The sequence below is a fragment of the Dendrobates tinctorius genome, unplaced genomic scaffold (genome assembly GCF_039654945.1).
Source record: "Dendrobates tinctorius isolate UK_male_01 unplaced genomic scaffold, ASM3965494v1 ptg000058l, whole genome shotgun sequence".
In the NCBI taxonomy this organism is placed as follows: Eukaryota; Metazoa; Chordata; class Amphibia; order Anura; family Dendrobatidae; genus Dendrobates; species Dendrobates tinctorius.
In genome coordinates, this window is record NW_027361726.1 from 25,411,878 (window position 1) to 25,431,367 (window position 19,490).

At 45.5% G+C, this 19,490-nt stretch overlaps 1 long non-coding RNA gene across 1 annotated transcript in view; it reads left to right on the forward strand.

Moving 5' to 3' along the window:
* Positions 1-2,824: 2,824 nt before the first annotated feature.
* LOC141092203 (uncharacterized) overlaps positions 2,825-19,490 on the forward strand; it is a 119,890-nt gene continuing 103,224 nt past the window's right edge. The window contains exon 1 of the long non-coding RNA XR_012232704.1: positions 2,825-4,732. This is a non-coding gene — a long non-coding RNA (uncharacterized lncRNA). The remainder of the gene's footprint in view (positions 4,733-19,490) is intronic.

Below are 19,490 nucleotides of genomic sequence, written 5' to 3' on the forward strand. Positions count from 1 at the left end.
TGCAATGCAGACTAAAGTGAGTATAGGTCTTGGACATGCTGGTTGTCCAAGGCAGATTTAGGGAAAACCTGCTCTGGGCTACAGATGGTAGTGGTGCACTCCGTTTCAATCCCGGCCTGGGTTTTCCATGTGGCTGAAGGTCACAGATTCCAGTTAAAAGCCCTGCAGTAAATTGTTTAGGTGTGTCAGGTTCAGAGTCAGTGTCAGTCTAGTGTTGGCAGGAGTACAGAGCAAGAGGCTCTGCAGAGCTCCACCTGTGTGAGGAAATGCAGGACAGTGGAGCCAAACAGCCAAGGCAGCTAAAAAGCCTGGCACCCACAGGGTACACAGCAGTGCAATTGCCCACGGCAACTGTCAGAGGAGGACTGGCGTGTTTAGTGACTCTAAACTGGAGGATATGGTTCCTGGTTGTGATCCGGAGGATATCGTGTACTGTGTAATGCTGTGAGTAGAACATTAACACAGCGGTGCAGTCGCCCATTGCAACAGGTCAGAGGTGAACTGGCGTGCTTAGTGACTGTAATCCAGAGGATATGTGCCCAGCTGCGAACAGGAGGTAGACTATCTTGTACCCGGCTGTGATCCAGAGGTGGACTGTCCTGTTTCCCCGCTGCAAACCGGAGGATATTGTGTGCTGTGTTTTGTTTGTTGAAGAATTAAAGAGCCGTTTTGTTTTTTGAACTTTGCTGGGTTCCTGCCTCATCACTGCACAGTGTTCTACCGCTGCACTACATCATATATAAAGCGGATTAGACCCCCAAGATACGCCGTTACATCACTACCACAACCATCATCTGTAGCTTCAAAAAATTAGTGACTCTTACACCCTTGAAGAAGGGAAGGGCATCATAATACTCCAATTCATGACTACCCTTCATTGGCTTGAGAGAAGGACCTTTGCTTAGCCTCTAATGACCACCAACAAGCCTTGGTGGTCTAGTGAAAGTTTATCTCGGAGAAACCTCCGATCCTGGCTGTGAATTAGTCTGATCACTTGTGATCACAACATAATCAAAGGGGACGTCTACAATTAATGGGATAATGGAGTCTGGAGTCCCCCTGTCCAGTTGGCACTGGGGACCTAGAAAACAAAAATTGTGCCATAGTAACACAGGTAATAAGGTTCTAGAATACAGTAAAAATATGTCAATCTGTACTCACACAGGCATTAAAAAATATCTAAAAAAGGAAAAAATAGGATGACATTATTTTTATTGCTCCAGAGATCTTTATACTCTGAGACAATAAAGATCTTGGTTTGATGATGCCTCAATCAATCCCCGAGAGTGTTCGTTCCCACCGCGTCAATGTCTCATGATATTTTTGACTATTTTTGGCCTCTTTGTAAATCTCTCATATTATATGAGCCGTCTATCACTCCGCTGTGTTATTTCCAACATGAACTGCTGCTCCAGGGTAAGATGAGATGTGTAGTCCTAACATATTCCTGGGAGTCCTGCAGTAGACTTAATGTACTTCATACTTCAGAGTCTTGACTTTTTGTTCCAGTTTCTTCATTTTTTGCATGAAGTTCACTGATAAAGTAGTGACAAGAAAGTACATTTTCCATCTGCACAGCGGAGGCCATGATGGCTCTGGAAGATGATTTGTCTCATTTCACTTACGAGGGTGACATTGAGTGACAATATGACAGCTCCCCTAGTTCTCCTCTCCGAGAGGCTTCTACCAGTTCTCTGGGAACACTGTGATGTTGTGTCATTTGCTGTAATTCTGATGATTGATGAGTCAACGCTTAGTGCTTTGTTTACCTTGAGAGCAAAAATGAGCCAAGGAAAGGTTAAGCAGAGCTCAGAAGCATCGAAGAAACTCCACAAATCAAAAGTGGAAGAGCCTGATGCAAGAGTTGGTAGTAGAACCTGATACATGAAGTGGTAGAAGAATCTGCCACATGTGCTGGTAGAAGATCCTGCAAGTGTCAGTAGAAGAACCTGATACATGTGATGGTAGAAGAATCTGATACATGAAGTGGAAGAAAAACCTGATACATGTGGATGTAAAAAACCCGATACATGTGGTGGTAGAAGAACCTTATATATGAGGTGGGAAAAGAAACTTGATACATGTGGTGGTAGATAGAGTTGAGCGACTTTGGTCGGATTGGGTTTCATGAAACAAAATTTGTTTCAGATGAAACTGGTCCGACTAGGGCAAAAAAAGTCGGAGTTTCGTCCGAAACCCAACCCCATTGCAAGTCAATGGGGAATAAAAGTCGGCATTGAGTGGATGAATGTCATCCGCTCAATGACGACTTTTATTTCCCATTGACTTGCATTGAGGTCGGGTTTCGGACGAAACTCCGACTTTTTTTACCCTAGTCGGACCAGTTTCATCTGAAACAAATTTTGTTTCATGAAACCCGATCCGACCAAAGTCGCTCAACTCTAGTGGTAGAAGAACCTTATACATGTGGTTGCAAAAGAAGCTTATACATGTACTTGTACAGTAGAAGAACCTGATACACGTGGTGTAGAAGAACCTGATACATGTTGTGGTAGAAGAGCCTGATACATGAGGTGATAGAAGAACATGATACATGAGGTGACAGAAGAACCTTATACATGTGGTGATAGAAGAATCTGATACATGAGGTGGTAGAAGAACATAATACATTTGGTGGTAGAAGAACCTGATTCATGTGGTTGTAGAAGCGCTTGATACATGAGGTGGTATAAGAACCTGATACATGTGGTGGTAGAAGAACCTGATACATTTGGTGGCAGAATAACCTGATACATGAGGTGGAAAAAGAAACTGATACATGTGGTGGTAGAAGATATTATATGTACATTATCACTGTGCTATTTGTGATGTTACATAGGACTGTAGGTGACATCAGGGCCGTTTTTAGGGGGGACGGGGGTGCGATCGCCCGGGGCGCCTCCCAAGCCAGGGGGCGCCTGCAGGGCCGCACCTATCATGAGCCAAGTTGAGCTATTTGCCTCAGGCGGCAGTGCTTCCTGAAGACAGGGGGCGGCAGAGTGGCCCCCCTGTCAGATAACGTGGTGCCGACTCTCCCTGCAACCCCTGCTGTGTCACATGTCTGACTCCAGCAAGGAAGTTTTTCTGTGGGCGGAGTTTGTGCTGTCCTGTTGTCTCTATGGAGTCTGCTCTGTGCCTGTATTGTCTATGGAATCTGCTCTGCCTTCCTGCCTTTCATCTTCCCCTCATCAGGATCTGGGTGAGTCCAGACATGGAGCATCTGTTACTGTATGCACAGTCCCGGCCCCAGTGATGTGTATATACCCCAGTATCTGTTTATACCCCAGTGTCTGCCCCAGTGATGTGTATATAACTCAGTGTCTGCCCCAGTGTCTGTATATACCTCAGTGTTTGCCCCAGTGTCTGTATATACCCCAGTGTCTGCCCCAGTGATGTGTATATATCCCAGTGTCTGCCCCAGTGATGTATATACCCCAGTGTCTGCACCAGTGATGTGTATATACCCCAGTGTCTGTATATACCCCAGTGTCTGCCCCAGTGATGTGTATATATCCCAGTGTCTGCCCCAGTGATGTATATACCCCAGTGATGTATATACCCCAGTGTCTGCCCCAGTGATGTATATACCCCAGTGTCTGCACCAGTGATGTGTATATACCCCAGTGTCTGTATATAACCCAGTGTCTGCCCCAGTGATGTGTATATACCTCAGTGTCTGCCCCAGTGTCTGTATATACCTCAGTGTCTGCCCCAGTGTCTTTATATACCCCAGGGTCTGTATATACCCCAGTGTCTGTATATACCCCAGTGTCTGCCCCAGTGATGTGTATATATCCCAGCGTCTGCCTCAGTGATGTGCATATACCCCAGTGTCTGCCCCAGTGATGTATATACCCCAGTGATGTATATACCCCAGTGTCTGCACCAGTGATGTGTATATACCCCAGTGTCTGTATATAACCCAGTGTCTGCCCCAGTGATGTGTATATACCTCAGTGTCTGCCCCAGTGTCTGTATATACACCTCAGTGTCTGCCCCAGTGTCTTTATATACCCCAGGGTCTGTATATACCCCAGTGTCTTCCCCAGTGATGTGTATATACCCCAATGTCTGCCCCAGTAATGTATATACCCCAGTGTCTGCCCCAGTGATGTGTATATACCACAGTGTCTGTATATACCCCAGTGTCTGCCCCTTTGATGTGTATATACCCCAGTGTCTTCCCCAGTGATGTATATACCCCAGTGTCTGCTTCAGTGATGTGTATATACCCCAGTGTCTGCCCCAGTAATATGTGTGTATACCCCAGTGTCTGCCCCAGTGATGTGTATATACCACAGTGTCTGCCCCAGTGATCTGTATATACCCCAGTGTCTGCCCCAGTGATCTGTATATACTCCAGTGTCTGCCCCAGTGATGTGTATATACCCCAGTGTCTGCCCCAGTGATGTGTATATACCCCAGTGTCTGCCCCAGTGATGTGTATATACCACAGTGTCTGTATATACCCCAGTGTCTGCCCCTTTGATGTGTATATACCCCAGTGTCTGCCCCAGTGATGTGTATATACCCCAGTGTCTGCCCCAGTGATCTGTATATACCTCAGTCTGCCCCAGTGATTTTGGGAGGCTTCGCTGATGTCACTTGTCATGTCCTGGTTGGTGGGGGGGTGAGTGATGTAATGGCACAGAAGAGGGTCGGAGGCTGCACACAGAAGTCTGCGCCGGCTCCTATAGATGATGATGGACCATTACCGGCTCACAGATGTTCGGTGAGGACGGGAGCCACTCTCGTTATTCTCATACGTTATCATCCCAAATGAAAACCATTGTTTCCTAAAATAGAGATGGATGTCTTACATACATTGTTCACACACTGCAATCTTTGCAATCTGCAGATTGATATCGCAGGGTCTGTGAGTCACTGTGTGTGAGGCCGGTTTCACACGTCCTGATATTTCTGGTACCGGAAAAACCGGTACCGGAGATATCCGTGACTGAGTGTGTAATACTTGCGGCACACGTGTGGCAACCGTGTGCAGCCCGTGTGCCACATCAGTACAACACAGGAGGCCGCCGGGGAAGAAGCGCTACAGTAAGCACTGTTCCCCGGCAGCGGGTGCTGAAGATTGCTCTCATCATTCTCCCCTGCTCTGCCGGCGATCGGCGCGAGCAGGGGAGAATGATGAGCATCATATTAAGGTGAGAACAATGACAGCAGGTGGAGGCTTTTGGGACTATTACTCCTATCAACCTACACCTGCTGCCGCTAATAAAAGTGACATGAGGACACGTTTATCTAAAGTATTCAGCATGTTAATGTTCGGGGGGGGGGGGGGGCGCTTTTTCGATGTTCGCCCTGTTGGCAAAATTTCCTTGAAACTGACATCCACATTATCTGTACTCAGAGAGTTATCACTGTGTAATCTATGGAGTTACATAGTGCTGCAGGTGACATTATTACATTATCTGTACTCAGAGAGTTAGTGTGTTATCTGTGGTGTTACATAGGACTGCAGGTGACATCTACTACATTATCTGTACTCAGAGAGTTATCACTGTTAGCTGTGGTGTTACATAGGACTGCAGGTGACATCTACTACATTATCTGTACTCAGAGAGTTATCACTGTTAGCTGTGATGTAACATAGGACTGCAGGTGACATCTACTACTTTATCTGTACTGAGAGTTATCACTGTGTTATCTTTGATGTTACATAGGACTGCAGGTGACATCTACTACTTTATCTGTACTGAGAGTTATCACTGTGTTATCTTTGATGTTACATAGGACTGCAAGTGACATCTACTACATTATATGTACTCAGAGATATCACTGTGTTATCTGTGGTGTTACATAGGACTGCAGGTGACATCTGCTACATTATCTGTACTCAGTGCAGTGTAGGATTAGAGTACCAGGGCCCCACCAGTGATTGATTCTGGGGGCTTGATCTTCAGTTACATGTCCACATTACGGGCCAGAGATGGAGGACGTTGTGTGATTTGCTGCTGCTGTTTTCTTCCATATATGAATATAATTTGCAATTTGATACATAAATGAGAATTTGTCGCTGTTTTTGTCTGCTCATATGCATCATGTGCACCGAGCCAGTCACTGCTCATGTGGGGGCCCTTCCTGCATCGTGGCCCCCCTGGGGGTTCACCGTTTCCTCTGTGGGCCTGGGCCGAACCCATGTTTAGCTTTGCTATATGTCTCGTCCTGCCCAGGTGATCTGTAGTGACCCCTCCATTGTGTGAGACCCTACTGTACTCAGAAGTGACCCCAATAGCGTTTATGGCTTCATAGATCCAGTAATGTTGGCCACGCTCTCCCTGTGCGACTGTAATCTCGCTCTCACCATCTTTCACACGGAGAAGTCGCAGGAGATACTGAGCCTCATAAAATGTAATGAACTTAACATTGATTTTTCTTAAGTGAAGGATTGCGACTTGTCACAGAAATGAATTTTTTTCTTCATCGTCTTTCTATTTTCATAACTGCGCTAAATCTCCATTACTGTCACCCAGAGTCATTTTCAGAAGAGACGGGATGAAGTCAACCATAGACCCATCCACCTTCTAAGTGACCGGCGCCAGCACAAAGCTGCAAATCCACAACGTTAGCCAAAGCCTACTACTACTGGCAGCACTTGTCTTATATGTGCTCATCTCTGCCACCTGCTGCCCCCTGGCTGCCACAATAAAACTTCCTCCTAACTTCTGCTACAATGTATCAGGATCTCTTAAAGGGCAACATCACCCAATTCCTAAAAAAGGGGAAATTCCTGATTTGTAAAGTACAGAGAACAGGGACACACACAGATTTGCAGCTTTAGGAAGACCCAAGGCAGCAATTAGTTTTGCACCTTTGGCTTCATAAGACCCAAGCATTATAAAAAGCACATGGTAGGCAGGAAGAGGGGTGAGGGGGAGTTATAAATTTGCATTGGGGCTTAGGTGCTTCAAGTTATGGCTTTGGGCAAGGACATTGCAAAAGTCTTGTAGTCACTTTAATTAAAAAAAGGAAATAAAAAATTGTGCAAAATGTACTTAATATTTTACAAATTCATTGTCAAAGAGAATCTGATGTAATGTCTTCATGTTCCTTATAATGGTGGGACAGTCACTCTAAGCGACACCGTAATGTCGGCCGATCATGGACGATAATCATTGGCCCATACTGGACTCAGGTCTGCTTCTGTGACAGCCTCTCAGGTCTCCGCTAGGAAGGAAATAGTTAAGTTTATGCCAAATTTCACTCCTAATTTGCCTCTTGATGCCAGCGGCTCAGATCTCCAGCTTATCGCCGCTATTGTATTAAGTTATGCTAATTCTGCGCTCTCCATATATCGCCGCGTGAATGATGATGGATCCCGGCGTTTGAAGGAAGTCGCTTTGTGTTAATAATAATAATGATGATGGAAGAAGTCGCTTCAGACGGAAACCGCACAAGGTTAATGAGGGCGACACAAGATAAATGATTGTTAGGGGGAATTAGTGCCAAATGGATGGAAATCCCTTATTTACATGAAATTGGCGCAGAGCAGCTTTGTAGCTTGGATCCAGGAAGGAACTGGACGTCTGATCCCCAATAGATGAAAACTAATTCATCAAAGTGACAAATGGGGGCAAAAAAGTGTTTGTTCCTCCAACGAAATATCCCATTGTGTGATTGTCTCAGCTGTAATAAGAAATGAAAGAATCTTGACTAATCCCAAAACACAAGAGTTTCCCAACCAGTAGGTTGTCACCCAGTCCTGCTCACACACTGGAGGGTTCGCTACCATGTTACAATCAACTGACACAAATCTATCCATACAGGTGAAATGTAAGAAATCAGGACAGGAGAGATGAGTGCTGCTGTATTTACTGGATTGTCTCCACTGGTCTGGATACAATTGTAACTAGCTCAGGCTGACGATGGAAACAATAACAATAATAATCACTAACAGCAAGAAGATACTGAAAGTGAGGAATGAACCATGAATTCTTAGCAGAGGGTGAACCAAAGAGGCATCCTCATAGGGGCCCAAAAACAGGCAGCCAGCTATATATGGGACTATTTAGGTAACAGTATATGGGGGCTATATAGGTAGCAGTAAATGGGACTCTGTAGGTAGCAGTATGGGGGGCTCTGTATGTAGCAGTATATGGGGGCTCTGTAGGTAGCAGTATACGGGGCACTGTACTGAGCTGTATATGGGGGCTCTGTAGGCAGCTGTATATGGGAGCTCTGTAGGTAGAGGTATATTGGTGCTCTGTAGGTAGCAGTAAATAGGGCTCTGTAGGTAGCACTGTATGTGGGCTCTGTAAGTTAGTAGTATATGCGGGTGCTGCACGTACAGTATACGGGGCTCTGTAGATAGCAGTATGTGGGGGCTCTATAGATAGGCTTTATGGGCTCTTTAGGTAGCAATATATAGTGGTTCTGTGGTTATTAGTATGTGTGGACGCTATAGTTAGTAGTATATTAGGGCTTTGCAGGTAGCAGTATATGGGTGCTCTGCAGGTGGCAATATACGGGGACTCTGCAGGTAAAAGTATACAGGGGCTTTGCAGGTAGCAGTAAATGGGTGTTCTTTATTAGGTAATGACTTAAGACTCCTAACAAACTCGATCCGGAGACCCTCGGACTGGCACTTAATGTGTAACTGGCATTTTTTGTGATCTGTGGCAGGATTATCAGAATTTTTGGTAGTTGACATCAGTTGAGATGAGCAAAACTTTCAAGGTTTGGTTAGATTCGGCGAATGTCTCAATGTTCGCCGAACATGGTTGGTGAACACTTCGTCGAACATACCCAAACACCATTGAATTCAATGGGAGGCAAAACTAAACGCATAGACATCTTCTGTCAAAACAGTTCAAACTAGGGGCAGACTCCAGGAAAAGTGGCATCCAGGGTCTGACTGGCCCATCGAAGAACCGGAGGATTCTCCGGTGGGCCCAGGCACTGACATCAGCTGGTATACAGGGTGGGAAGCTGCCTAGGGTCCCCAGCCAGTGGCATATCATTAATAGCGGCACACCACGCTGCTATGGGCCCTTGAGTATGGGGTGCCTGCTCGGTGCCAGCGAAGCAGCAGTGGATGAAAGGAGGCAGAAGCTGACTGCTGCGGCTAAAGCCTGTAAAGAGAAGTGAATATTCACTCTTCCCCATGCCCCCATGGGCATGGAGAGGGGTGAATATTCTTTTCACTTTAATAGCGGGCAGTGTTTGCCGCAGGTTGTGGCTAACACTTCCCGCTATCAGGGCCGGGAGACCAGGGACCCCGCTCCCCCCAGCCCACGCGGCCGCTATGGGACCCGTAATCAGGGGGGCCCCCCAGTGCACACCGCATTCAACTATCGGCATCATAGATGAAAGCAATAATGGAGGAGAGAGCATCAGATGACAATCCCTCTCCCATCATTCCCCTCTGCCTCTGACACTGGGGGGTGCGTGATGACGTCACTTTATCACGTACCCACTGTGTGTCAGGCAGACGGCAGTGCAGCTGCTGATACCAGAGCAGAGCCGGGATCAGCGGGGGAATGAGGAGAAGAGGTGAGGTGAGTATTGTTTGTTTTTATACATATATATACAGTATATATATCAGTGAGTCCTGGTGACCATAAGACTGTAGGACTGTGGGGCTGTATTATATTCTATGAGGAGGCGACTACATTATTTTCCATGTGGGGCTGCATTATTCTCTGAGTGTCTACATTATATTCTGTGGGGGGAGGCTGGATTATATTCTGTGGTGGGGGAGGCTGCATTATACCCTATGAGGGTGGCTACATTATACCCTATGAGGGTGGCTACATTACACCCTATGAGGGGGCTGTATTATACCCTATAAGGTGCTGCATTATACTCTATGTGGGGGGCTGCATTATACTCTATGTGGGGGGGCTGCATTATACCCTATGTGGGGGGGCTGCATTATACCCTATAAGGGGGGGCTGAATTATAGAAAAAAGTTGATTCAGCTCACCCTTATAGTGATGTCCACACCACACATGAGTAGTTCTATCCGAGCAAGGAAGCATCTCTGCTTGACGTCAGGTACTTGTGAAAAAAGAAGGTATCCAGCTCCGGAGATAAAATCCAAAATCTTTATTGAAACAAATTAAAAGGTAATAAGCTGCTTGATAACCAGTATATACTGGAGGAAGGAATGTCCTAGATAACTGGACGCGTTTTGAACACGTGTAGAGGACTAAGAGCACTACACATGTTCGAAACGCGTCCAGTTATCTAGGACATTCCTTCCTCCAGTATATACTGGTTATCAAGCAGCTTATTACCTTTTAATTTGTTTTAATAAAGATTTTGGATTTTATCTCCGGAGCTGGATACCTTCTTTTTTCACAAGGGGCTGCATTATACCCTATAAGGGGGGCAGCATTATACCCTATGAAGGGGCTGAATTATACTCTTTGTGGGGGGCTGCATTATACCCTATGAGGAAGGCTGCATTATATCCTATGAGGGGGGCTGCATTATACCCTATGAGTGGGGCTGCATCATATTCTGTGGGGGCTGCATTATATTCTGGGGGGCTGCATTATAACCTATAACCAATTTAAACAAGGTATTTATGCATGAAAGGTGCGTTGTCAGGGGAAGCAAAAGTACTAAGAGAATCCCTATGTGACACACAATTGAATGATATCATTATATGATATGTCAAAAAAGGGGTGACAGATTCCCTTTAAGATTGTCTACAAGTGTTTTTCGATATTCCGGCATGCGCAAGTTCCTTTTCAGGGGGTGAAGTATCTGGCAAAATGTACTCTTGTACTGTGGATCTAACAGAGTGGCAACCCAGTAGTCAGCACTATTTCTAATCCTAATAATATGGGCATTATGTTACAGTGCAGCAAGAAGGCGCTCATGTGTTGGGTGCTTCCATGAGGTCCAAGTCCATGGTGTGATGGTGACGTGGTAACACTCAAGCTTGCTTCCTCTGTCCCCTCACACCAACCACAGACAACAGAGAGAGGATCATATCCTCTTCATCTCCTGACTGTTCTGCGTCCATCACCTCTTCCTCCTTGTCCTCCTCCATTTGTTCCAGGGTTTCTGCACCTTCACTAGCATTTTCACTAGATCCCCTTGATCGCTGTGCTCCACCCCCCTATGGCACCCACCTGTGATAAGATAATCCAGTACTTAGAGATATTGTTATCACTTCCACATCCTCCTTTGCTTCCACCTCTTCCTCTGTGACCACCACCTCCTCCCTTAGACAATTCAAAGTGTGCTCCATCATGTACAGTAGTGTTCAAAATAATAGCAGTGTGTTAAAAAAACATGCGTTAATCACAAAATTTTTACACTAGATTTTATTTCGAGCATTGGGAACATTGAACACTGTTTTCTAATTCAAGACATGAAGAGAAATGTAAATAATTATTAACTACTTTACAGAAAATAACAAAAAATCAACTTTATGTCGTTCTAAAGAATAGCAGTGTCTGCATTTGTCTTTACAAATACACAATATATACTTTTTTGTGGATTTATCATTCCTGTGAATTACTAACCTAATATTTAGTTGTTACCCACAGTTTTTCAGAACTGCTTCACATCTATGTTGTATAGAGTCAGCCAACTTCTGGCTTCTGTCACCTGTTATTCCAGCCCAGGATGCTTGGACTTCAAACCACAATTTATTGGCATTTGATGGCTTTGCCTCAGAAACGACATTTTCAATGTCACCCCACAAGTGTTCTATCGGATTATGGTCTGGGGATTGAGCTGGCCACTCCATAACCTCAATTTTGTTGGACTGGAACCAAAGATTTTGCTCATTTACTGGAGTTCAACAATCGGTCTTATATTAAAATAGTAGAAGAGATCCAGTAAAACTGTAAAAACACATTTTATTATACAAATTATTAAAATCAAACATAGAAAAATAATAATTAAAAATAAGCAGAATGCCCAGAAGGGGGAATTATACGCCATCCAGATGTAAAAGATGGAAGTATTACTGTGCCAAAAGAATAGGGTCGTATCTTGATTTTTGCAAAAAATGATCTACCAATATATCAAGGGCTATCAATTCTGTCTATAGAAACCTCTACAATAGAACATCACCAAAATCATGTTTATCATATAATACACTCAGTAAATAAATGGTGAAGTCTATATCACAAGGTGCAGAGAATCATAGATATCACGCAGAACCGCAAAACCTGCGGCAACATGAAATAATTAAATCCGCTGTCAAAAGACATAAACCAATGACATAAATATTAAATAATGGAAGGATTACCTATCAAAGAAGCACAGAGAGATGGAAGGATGGCGTGACCCCCTCAACCCAACCCGCGTTTTGGGGGTGTCCTGGCTTCACCCTTAGATAAGGGCCCCCTGATTCACACCTGTTCTTCACAGAATGATTGACCTCACTAATTGAACTCCACACTGCTATTATTCTAAACACTTTCCCCTTTCAATTAATTATTCTAATTCACAGACTCAAAAACCTGCAGATCATGAATGCCGAGTCTGGTGGTTTTCTAAGGAATCTACTGTGCCAACTGGTAAATTGATTGACATGTGGTAATATAATTTTACCAAAAACAGTGATTAATCTGGTTAGTCATATTGGACGGCTAGTATTTTGAACACTACTGTAGATAACCAGGATAGTGATGCTGATGGTGACATCATCAGAGCTAAGCATCTTAGGCTAGCTTCACACTAGCGTATGGAGGAGCTGTGAAGGGATGCGGACTTCCTCCATGAAGCTCCGCCCACGGCCGCACCTCCTCCGGTCAGCTACGCCTCCGTCGGCATGTGGCCTGCATACCCTATCTTGAGCATTAGGTACGCAGACCATGCCGATGTATGCGGATGCCTCCGCATGCGTCATTTTGACGGTGTGGCGACCGCACCAAATGTAACATGTTGCGCTCGGCGCAGCTTGCCTCACCGTCAAAACGACGCATGCGGAGGCATCCGCATACATCGGCATGGTCTGCGTACCTAATGCTCAAGATAGGGTATGCAGGCCACATGCCAACGGAGGCGTAGCTGACCGGAGGAGGTGCGGCCGTGGGCGGAGCTTCATGGAGGAAGTCCGCATCTCTCCGCAGCTTCTCCATACGCTAGTGTGAAACTAGCCTAAGTAGCCATTTCAAAACTGTGCAGAAGGGTGCAGAGGTCCTTCATCTGTGCCCACTCTGCAAGCTTGATTTGCACCACGTCCATAATGCGTTGGCCCACCCTATGCAAAAGGACATATTGCACCCGGGCTTGTTGTTGCTCCCACAGTCACTGCAACATGTGCAGAGCAGAATTCCACCATGTCGGCCCATCCTATATCAAACAGTTAACCAGTAGGCCAACAGACCTCTGTAGTAATGCAAGTTGATGACCTCCTGGGTGCCAACGACGGAAGTGAGCACACAGCGACAGTGCTTTCTGCAGCAGCGCATCCAGGCCGGGACAGTGGTGGCGAAATTGCTGTTCCACCAGGTTTAGGTCGTGAGCCATGAGAGGCACGTGTGTGAGGTTGCTACGACATAGGGGCGCCATGAGGTTTGCACCATTATAGCACCTGGCCTTCTCTGCCTCCAGGTTTAGTGTAGACAGCCATTGCTCTAATTCAGCCTGGAGAGCTGTCCACAACTCACAAGGCATATTAATTTAAACACTGCCTGATTGTGGTGAGCCCTGGCTGGGCAGTACAAAGGAAGAAGGATTCTATCTGCACTATTGGAACGCGTGTCTGATTAAGGCAGAGGTTGAGGGCACAGGTGGAGGCCCTAGAGGAGGTGGAGGAGCCAGAAGCAATGGAGAAAGTGATAGATACAGAGTCACCCAGTGCCCAGTCAGCAAGATGTAACGCACATGACCAAGTTTGCTCTTCCAGGTGTCAGTGATGAAATGTACCCTGGCAAACATAGATTTTTTTCAAGGAACGGGTGATGTTGTTTGCAACATGCTCGTGTAGCACAGGCACAGCTTTGTTATAAAAGTAATGGCAAGTGGGCAACTGATACTGAGGTACTGTGACGGCCATCAACTTTCAGAAACCATCTGTATCAACCAGGCAGAAAAGCAGCATTTCCATGGACAACAGATTGGAGATGGTGCAGTTCAAGCTCTTAGCTTTGCCATGCGTAGGAGGAAACAATCTTTTACGTGACCCCAACTGTGGGATCATGGGCTGGCTGCAGTGCTGAGAGAGGGCTGAGTAAGCTGAACTGGACAAACTGCTGGACTGTGAGAGGTGCAGGCGGAGATGATATGGTGGATTGAGAAAAATGTGGTGTGCTCAGTGAAACAAAAACAGGTCTCTGCACTTCCATAACAGCTGATGGGCTCTTACTCACCTTGACTGTAGGTGGTATACTAATGGATTTCCTGCAGCTGGAGACCTATGTGAGAACATTTGGCAGGGTGACAGAAAAGGAAGTAGCAGAAAATGTGGTTGATGGGATAACTGGTTGTTGGCGAGGCACGCTAGTCTGCATTTGTTTACAGTGAGATTCCCAGACTAGCACATGTTGATCATGCATGTGCCAGTTCATGCAAGTACCAGTCAAATTATTGCAATTTTTGTCTCTGCGGAATCGTTTTTAGCAAAGTTGGCAGATAGCGAGAGTTGGGTCATCTTTGGCTGTCTCAAAAATGACCCAGGCTAGGCAACACTTGCCACCCCTGCGAACTGCAGACCCATGACTGTTGCTGGTCACAGCCAGAGTTGAGGATGAGGATGAAGTGCTTGTCGTGGTTGCATCACTCTGTGTCTATGTGGCAAGCCGCAATGTAACCTCCTCATCTTCCTCCTCCTCCACCTCCTCTGCTGAGCTACTCAGCTGCATGCCTCTGGGTTCACACCAAGTGGGATCTACAACCTCATCATCATCCTCTCTGTCCTCCCACTCCTTGCCCTCCTCTTTCTTTCACATGATCTTTCTGGCCCTCATCAACAAGGCATACTGCTGTGCGGCTGCCAAAGAAAGGGAGGCAAGTAGCCCGTCCCGTAATAGTCCAGTCAAAATCCGAAAAAAAAAATCCTTTACCCTGAACAAATTCCAAGAAAGCGTTTTATTGTTTTTTTTTGTAGTATTAAATGTAGGGAAAAACATACTAAAAGTTTACCAAGATAGGGTTACCACAAAGGGTCCAAATGTGACATCAAAGAATATGGCCGCCAAAGCTGTAAAATGTTAAATGCGACTCGCCTTTCAGTGTCTATCATATTTCTTTTACAATTACTACTATTATATTTATTATTTAACAATTTATTTATCTTCTTTTACAGAGCTGAGAATGATGGAAAGTCAAGAAACTAGCCCCTTATGCAGCCATGAAGTAGAAGATGACAGAGAAAGAGTGGTGATTGGTGCGAAAGGAGCTGAAGGGATCAATAAAGCCAGTATTGAGAGGGGCGATAGCACAGTGGTAGCTGCTGGAGCAGTGGTGCACAAAAGATGTCATATGAACTACATAAACAAGAAGCAAATAGACTTGCATAAGAAAGCTACTTCCGTTCATCGTTCACCTGCCAAGAGAGGTACACGGGTGTCTACTGGATCCTATGATTGCACGACGCAGTGCTTGTTCTGTGGACATGAAGTGGTGAAGACAAGATCTAGCAGTGATTTCGATGACTATAGCTTTGTTAAAATGGATGGATTTGTAAGGTCCATCTCGTCACATTGCAAACAGCGTAATGATGACTGGGCAATCACCATTTAAGGGAGAATCGCGTACTTTGGGAAAGACTTACATGCTGCAGACTGTCTGTATCATCGTTCATGTGACATTAACTTTCAGACAAATTACGGAATTCCTATGCATCATGGTGGTGGATCTACTACAAAGAAACCGCGGAAGGTAGGGAGGCCGATGAACATGGACCAAGAGCAAGCGTTCTTGAGAATGTGTGCATTTCTCGAGGACAACGATGAAGCGCAACTGACTGTCACAGATCTTGCAAAGTATGACAAAGTATCTTGTAGAAGGAGACAGTGCCTGCCTATAGTAATAAATGGCTGAGATATAGGCTGGAGGAGAGGTGTGGCGATTCGCTATTCATAGCAGAGTGTGAAGGGTTGCCTAACATTGTAACGTTCCGTGAAAAGACCAGAATAATCCTGAGGGACTATTTCCGTAGTCAGGAAATGGATGAAGAAGCCCAGAAGAGAGCCATCATAGAGACTGTGGCCAAACTAATCAAGAGCGATAAGTCTAAGATCCCATCTTCAACCGATGAATATCCGAAGACTTCTTCGCTTGAATGTCAGTCTGCCTTACATTATCTCCCCCTGAGTTTGCTTTGCTTGCTTGAAACCCTCTTCATTGGAAAGGACATTCACAGGAAGGTCGCAAGTATTGGACAATCAGTTGTTCAGGCTGTACGTCCCAGGGCTGTAGTAGCTCCATTGCAGCTTGGGTTAGCAGTCCAGCTCCATCATCATTTCAGGTCTCAATTTCTTGTAGACAGTCTCTCAGCCATGGGATATTGATCATATTCGGAAGTTCAGCGATTCGAGGAAAACGCTGCCGCTTCTGTTGGCCAGGATGTACTCGGTGGTACCATAGACAGACTGGATACGGCACTGCTGTTCGCTGCGGACAACGTCGATCACAATATCATCACTTTAGATTGGAAGGGGACATTCCATGGCATGGGGATGGTAGCTACTGTGACTCCAGGAAGGAAGGTCAGTCGCACTGTTCTCAGACAGAAGACTGCGGACTTGGAGATAGTTGAACAAAGCAGAGTTGATATAAGGGAATACCGTTTCGCAAAACACACTCGCCGAAACATAAAATTCAAGCCCTTGCCATTTCTCGATGCCATTGACCATCGTGTTGATGTATTGTGGGAGATGTCTTTACTCTTTACGCTTCAAACAGCCTGCACATGCTGCATAAAGACTGTGGTTGTCTTCGGTAATCTTCCTGCCCATCATTGACATGTATTCCAGAGACAAGTCATGCATCTTCTCTACTCTTATTATCTGTGCAACCTTGCTGATAAACACCGATCCGCTGCAGTTGTTACAATCGATCAGCCACTCTACTGGAAAGCGGCAGAAATCAAACACGAGGCGCCTGAAGACAGCCCGATTCGAGATCTTGTCCTGATGCTCGGGAGCTTCCACACATTGATGAATCTTATGGGTGCCATAGGAACGTTGATGGATGGGAGTGGAATCAAAGAGATCTTGGGAACAATTTACAGTGACAATGCTGTGCAACACATCATGACTGGAAAGGCAGTTCAGCGTGCAGTTCGTGGCCATCTCCTCCTTGATCAGTGTCTTACTCAGCAAGTTGCAGACAAAGTACTTTGCGACCATCCTGGTTTTGCAGACCTGTTGTAAGAACTTGAGAAGTTGTATGCTCGGACACTGACAGGGGAGAGTGACTTGAATTCGGTCATCACTTCTACCTGCCTTAGTGTAGTTGTCCACCTCTTGTCCCCCAAAGAAACGGATTATTCGATCACTCTCGCACCAGTAAACTATGGCTGAATTACCAACAGATGGTTGGAATTGCAAGGGAGCTTATCGAGGCCGATCGTACAGGATCCTGGCTGATGCACCTTCATGCTGTAGCTGAATGTTTGCCCATTCTTGCAGCTGCTGGGCATGGAACTATGTGAAGGCCGCCTACCTTTACCTCCAGTCTATGACCACTCTGGAAGATGATATGCCATCAGTCTTCCATAGATTTATGAATGGCTTGCATGTTGTAAGGCGGACTGATCAGTACTGGGCAGGCCTGGGTTGCGACCTAGTCATCGAGCAAGCTCTGATGTGCTCCCTAAAAACTGCAGGAGGACTCACCAGAGGAAGTGGAATGTCTGAACATCAGAGGGCCTTGTGGACTCTGTCTGTGCCAGTGTCCTCTTCCTACAGTGATGCAATGCAGGGTTTCACTCGCCAGAGCTTTGTCACCAGTGAACAACACAAGGAGGCAAGAACGTCAAGGACAAGAAGAGATTGTGAAGACCTGGAGAAAATTGCAGATAAACTCGAGACCTTTTCAAATTTCTCTGATGAAGTGTCTCTTCGCAACATTATCACCAGTGTCAATGCAAATAAGAATGTGAATGTCCATAACCTGTTCACCACTGGCAGAGAAATAGTGGCAACAATGGAGGGTCAATCATTGTTTTCAGTTAAGTACAAGCGGTCAATGAAAGCCAAGACCCTGGCATCCAGTGAGGCTATTGACGTTGCTAAGGACAAAACAATAGACCCCGCTCTTTTGTTCCAAAGGTTTCTTGTGGTGTCTCAAACTGCTGATCTTTACATTGATGAGGTGATGGCCTATGAACTTTCACCATACCCACCATCCCTCTTTGAGGCAAAACATCTCTTACGCAAACCAAACTAAGCACAACTGATGGCTGCTACTGTATAAAAGAACAGAGTTCAGATGACACAGTACTCAAAGATGTACCAGAAGTGGAACATTATGTTCTTGACGGAGGTTCTCTTCTCCATCGACTGAAGTGGTCAGAAGGAAAGACATATTGTTCAATCGCTGAAGACTATGCATCTTTCACACTAAAGCACTATGGTAAGGCTACAATAGTATTTGATGGTTACATTGGAGGACCAAACACTAACGACATTACCCATCAGCGACGGCGCAAAAAACGAACAAGTAGCAAAGTGAACATTGCTGAAGGAACGAAATTTGTCGGGAAAAAGGAGGATTTCCTTTCGAATGTGGAGAACAAACAGTCTCTTATCAATCTCGTTTCACAGCGCATGAATGACAGAGGTTGCCACTTAATACAATCAGAGGGGGATGCAGATGTGGAGATTGTTAAGGTAGCAGTGTCAATGTCATCCAACAAAAGTACTAGTCTCATTGGCGAAGATACAGATCTTTTGGTGTTGTTACTTCATCACGCGTCAACCAGCGATGGCAACAAGCTTTATTTCTACTCGGATAAAGGGAGTCCTGCAACAGTATACGACATTAAGGTTATGAAGAAGTTCCTGGGAAACCATGTCTGCAGCAGTCTTCTGTTCCTTCATGCATTCACGGGTTGTGATACCACTTCCGCGGTTTTTGGAATCGGAAAAAAACTCGGTCTACACAAGGTTTTGAAGGGAGACTCGGTCTTAAATAGCTGTGCTAAAATCTTTTCCACACCTAACAAAAACAGAGCTGAGATTGAAGACGCTGGGTGTAAAGCGATGGTGGCATTGTTCGGGGGAACCTGGAGACAATCTGTCTGCAATGAGGTATTCTACTCTCTGCAAAAAAGTTGGTTCAGCCAAAATCCTTGTTACACCTGAACGACTGCCACCGACCTCCTCTGCAACGAAGAATCATGCCCTTCGGAGTTACCTCCAAGTGATGCTTTGGATGGACAATGGTGAGGCCATGGACACTACTGAATGGGGATGGGAATTGCAGAACAACAGTCTAGTTCCAGTGATGATGGATACTTCGCTCGCGCCCGAAACACTTCTGAAAATAATTCACTGCAATTGTTCTCGTGGTTGTAGTACACTTCGGTGCACTTGCAAAAGACACGGACTTAC